Consider the following 5,072-nt stretch of genomic DNA (forward strand, 5'->3'; position numbering starts at 1 on the left):
GTTCAAACCCACCAGCCACTCCTCGGAGGGAAGGTTGGGCAATCCTACTTCTGTAGTGATACTGCCTCAGAAACCCAAGGAGGGGTCACTATAAGTCGGGGCCGACTCGACAGCACATAACAACAACGACATAACAACAACAATAGGATGCAACTATAATAACTGTTTTAAAGTTCTTCTATGCCGATCCTGGGAGCTCTGGTGGCATAGTGCCTAAGGCATTTGACTACTAATCAGAAGGCTGGCAGTTCAAACCCACAGCCACTCCTCAGAAGTATAAAAGGCTGTGCTGTGTTCTTAGGCATATATTTGTTGTTGTTGTTATTTGCCATGGAGTCAGCCCCGACCCATAGTGACCCCTCCTTGGGTTTCCGAGGCAGTATCACTTCTGGTTTGCAGTCAAGTGCCTTAGGCAGTGTGCTACCAGTGCTCCTAGGCATATATTTAGTTAGTTCTTAATATCTCTCCTGGGAGGATCTGAGGTTTAGCCCCTCTATTATAGGCAAGACATACTAAGCAAGGTCTCTTCTCTGTTCTTACGTGAGAGGATCTAGAGAGCAGACACATGCAACACTTTACATTTGAAACCTGGGTGGGTTTGAAACACAAAGTTTTCTGTTTACAACCGAATGCACTAACCCATTGCTATCCAGAGAATAGAGGATTTGTGGTCCTCATCTCAACACAAAAGTGAACTCTCTAACCACTGGCTGGGGCCACTGGTCTTCTACATAGCAACTGATATGGCTCCAAAGTTTCAGAAAACTGGACAGGCTGGGACATCGGATCTTGTTTGTCTGGTTTGTAACCTATGATCTGGGTTATACTGAAGATACAGTTAAAAGAGCTTTGCTTTGCTTTGCACATTGCCTACCACAGAAGCCATCAACTCATAGAGACACCTGGGTTCGCGACCTCCCCTTTCCCCAACTCTGAGCTGAGTGTGGCCCAATGGAAGCCCGTCGGCTTTCGTGATAGCTGCACCTGTTATTCACTCTGCCTTCTCCCCCTATCTAAGCCCTTCAGCTCCTCCTGCACAATTAATTGAGTTGGGTGGGGTCAGTGGGGTCCAAAATTACATTAATTACTTTAAGGCATTACTCTACATAATGGAAACAGAATGGCGACCCATGTTCAAGACAATCATGGGAAACTGACCATGGGATAAAAATAGGAGGGAATGAACATGTCGGTGTAACGTACAATTGATTTTACTGAAAGGATTTGCTCTTTTTCACTGGTTCCTGGAAGGTAATCTTTAAAAGCTTGAGAATTCCCCAGTGATTAAACTCTTTGTAATTCATGGAGGGGATCCATGTCACACCTGACAGTTATGTTGAAGGATCAAGAGGGGTCTTCTTGAAAGGACTAAGATGAGAGTTTCCGGAGAGGCTGGTTTAGAGGGATATTGTCAAAGGAAAGGGGTAACCAAAGGATCTTGTGGTATCTGTAAGTTACTCTCAATTGGTGTAGCAAATACATAAATATGGAGAGATACCAACAAGCAAAGGTGGAAAATGTTCATTGGTAAATGTCAGGGAAGAATACAAGAAGTTATTATTGTTTTAACCTTTTGTGCATTTGCAGTTGTTTTGAAAAGGAAGATTTGAACTTTTGTCTCAGTTCTACTTTATTCTCCTCCAATGAAAATTGTGAAAGTGAAAGGTTAGCTTTCTAAGATAGCTGTCCCATCTGTTTCTAAGATAGGACAGCAGGAGTGGTGGCGGTTCCCAGGGACCCAGAGCAGGATGCAGTTCATGAGGGCTCTCAGCCACTGAGGCTCCTGGCCTCTCCCCTCCCCAAGCCTGGGCAAGGCCTTGGAGCCTGAGGCTTCTGTGTCAAGTGAGACTAAAGATATTTCCTACAGAGGAAACCAAAAAACCCAAACTCACTGCCATCAGTCCCCACCTTGGATTTCTGAGGCATTGTCACTATGGAAGTAGATTGCCCAATCTTCCTTCCCAAGAGTTCCTGGTAGGTTTGAACCGCCAGCCATCTAGTTGGCAGTTAAATGCCTTAGGCACTACGTCACCAGAACTCCTAAAGGAGGAGAACTAAAACTCACTGCAGTGGAGTCGGACCCTTTCTTGGGTTTCTGAGGCAATATCACTACAAAAGTACATTGCCCAATCTTCTTCCGGAGGAGTGCCTGATAGGTTTGAAGCGCCAGCCTTCTGGTTAGCAGTCAAATGCTTTAGATACTATGCCACCAGAGCTCCTTACCGAGAAGGAGTGCAAAAGGATTTCCCTCACCAGGAAACGAGCAGGGGTGGTAGCAATGAGAGCACTGAATCCTAGCCACTAGACCCACCAGGAAAATAATAAACCTGTATTTTCTGCTACCTCCTGATGGGATGGCTTTGCATCAAACTCTTTGTTGTTGTTATTAGGTGCCGTGGAGTCTCTCCGACTGATAGCGACCCCATGCACAGCGGAACATAACACCGGCCAGTCCTGATTCTTGCTATACTTGAGCCCATCGCCGCTGCCACCGTGTCAATCCATCTTGTTGAGGGCCTTCTCCACTTTCCTCGACCCTCCACCTTACCAAGCATGACATCTTTCTCCAGGGAATGGTCCCTTCGGACAACCTGAGCAAACTATGTGAGACCAAGTCTGGCCATTCTAGTCTCCAAGGAGCATTCTGGCTGCACTTTTCCAGGACAGGCCTGTTAGTTCTTTCAGTAGTCCACGTACTTTCAGCATTCTTCACCAGCACCACAGCTCAAAAGCATCAATTCTTCTTCCATCCTCCTTGTTCATTGTCCAGCTCTCACATGCATATAAGGCCACTGAAAATACCCTGGCTTCTGTCAGGCACACCTTAGTCCTCAAGAAGATCAGCACTGGAAAGAGGTCCTTTGCAGCCAATTGGAAGGTGAATACCTTCTTTTCCAGGGTGCCGCCCCCTCCTCCAACGATCGCCTCCGAAGACCATTTTCTCCCTGCCTTCTCCAAAAGGCGAACTACCCGCATACACACCGAGTGCTGTCAGGCCAGTGGGCGCTCTGGAGGCCCTCCAGTCCGGGAAGTCTCGGCGGGAATTGGTTCTTCAGCCGCACCTCAGACTTGACCTAAGAATGGGCCTTTGCGAGACTACGATCTGTGCAGACTCGGTTGCCCTGTCTTAATCATCTTAAATCTTGCGGCAGGGCTCAGAGATTTTCATGAAAAATTCCTCGTATAAAGCAGCTATGTGGTTTCCGTAGTGTAGTGGTTATCACGTTCGCCTCACACGCGAAAGGTCCCTGGTTCGAAACCGGGCGGAAACATATTTGGTTTTACTTCAATGTAATTGTTCTATAGTCTTCGGCGGGATGGGGATGGGGGAGGGGGGAGTTTTTTTAAAAAATAAGGGAGGAAGACTCCTATTAGCGCCATAATCCTGACCCCATTTCTCTGCCCAAAATCACCTGAGATACCAACCACAGTATTTTGGCTCTACGGAGGCACCGCACAAAAATTTTTAAGGTCCGCTTGAGAGAAGTGCTCCTGGGAGGTTTGATGCCTCTGTGGTTAAAGCATCGGGCTACTGCACAAAAGATTGATGGTTTGAATTGACAGCTGCTCCACCCTGATAGATGAGAAAGTCTGCCTTACAGCCTTGAAAATCCCCTAGAGCAATTCTCTGTCCCACTTGGTGGCTGAGAGTCAGAGTCGCCTCGAGGGCAGTAGGCTTGTTTTGTTTTTTAATGGAAGTTTTAGTCCTGACTGTTGTAAAGATCCTCTTTATACTGGTGATTCCCTGTCACCGGAATTTTTTCCACCTGAAGGTGGTGTTTCGTCTGGGTCCTTCTTGCCTCCCTGCCACCCTCAGCACAGTTGCAGATAAGGTTGATTTGCCTGACAGAGACAAAGAATACAAATCTGAATCTGCATCTGGGATTCATTCATAGAGTCAGTATTCTGGATTTGCACCCATTAAACGTACATATTTTTATAGTAACACTTGTATGCAAGTGTTACTATAAAAATAATCCACAGAAAACTGTAAGCCTCCATCCATAGACTTCAGTAACTGACCGTTTTAATAAATACAATTCATGATGTGTGATGTAAAGAGCCTGGAAAGCTCTTCCTCCCTTACCCACCCTTTTCTGCTTTGTCCTGCGTGCCCCCAGCTCTGTACAGACCAGATGTGGTAGTTTGGTTTGTGTGTCAACTTGCCTGGGCCTGGTTGAGTGGCTGGGCAGCTGGTGGTTGTTAATCCCCATAAGGAGACTGGCAATTAGCTCCATGGTGGGATCTACCATGAGCAGCTGAGGTGCTTGCTGAAGGCAATGGAAATACAGAATGGGTGGTGGAAGAAGGTAGTTCTGAATATTAGCTACGACCACGTGACCAGCTGCAGAAACAAAGACTGTGATTGCTATATTTCTTCATTGTATACGTTCATCAAATATTTTTGTTTCTTTATGTTATGGACTGTGAAATGTAAATAAGGTTAATGCATTTTGGTTGTACGTGTGTTAGTGTATCATGTTAGGTGCAAATATGACTTTATAATTGTCCTTATTTAGAGATTATATATGGTTAAGAAGATGTGTACAACTGCCAAGTTGACAAGGGTGGACTGTGATAGTTGGAGTTGTGTGTCAACTTGGCTGGTCCACAATTTTGTGTGGCTTAAGCTGTTGTAATGTAGGTATTTCCATGATGGGGTCAGATGATTATGTTTTGAGCAGGCAATCTGTTGAAAGGGAGTTTCCCTAGGGGTGTGGCCTGCTTCCAGTATATCTATGGACATTCCAGGAAAAGAGACATTCTTCTATGGATCAGGATTCTGTTGTGCTACCTACTACTGTCCGTGAGTGAACAATCCACCATTCAGCCTAGAGATCTTGGATTCGTCATTCGTTGGAGTCAACAGCCGGTGTACTGCCTGCCAGCCTTGAGCTCCTCAGTCCCTGAGGCTGCAAGAGTCGGGAAAATCCTCCAGCTTGACGTGGAAAAGCCTCCAGCTTGACATTTGATCCAGGAACTTTGGACTTGCCAGCTTCTATAAGTGTGTGAGCCATTTTCCTAAGATAAATTTCTCTCTCTCTCTTTCTCTCTCTCTCTCTCCCTCTCTC

The 5,072-nt window shown here is 46.0% G+C and overlaps 1 non-coding gene across 1 annotated transcript; it reads left to right on the forward strand.

Annotated features, from left to right (window-relative positions):
• Positions 1–3,199: 3,199 nt before the first annotated feature.
• TRNAV-CAC lies at positions 3,200–3,272 on the forward strand. Its single transcript has one exon. It is a non-coding gene; the product is annotated as a tRNA-Val (tRNA).
• The last annotated feature ends 1,800 nt before the right edge of the window (positions 3,273–5,072 follow it).

The sequence above is a fragment of the Orycteropus afer genome, unplaced genomic scaffold (assembly GCF_000298275.1).
Source record: "Orycteropus afer afer isolate SDZICR_OR568_19922 unplaced genomic scaffold, OryAfe1.0 scaffold00010, whole genome shotgun sequence".
NCBI classification, from domain to species: domain Eukaryota; kingdom Metazoa; phylum Chordata; class Mammalia; order Tubulidentata; family Orycteropodidae; genus Orycteropus; species Orycteropus afer.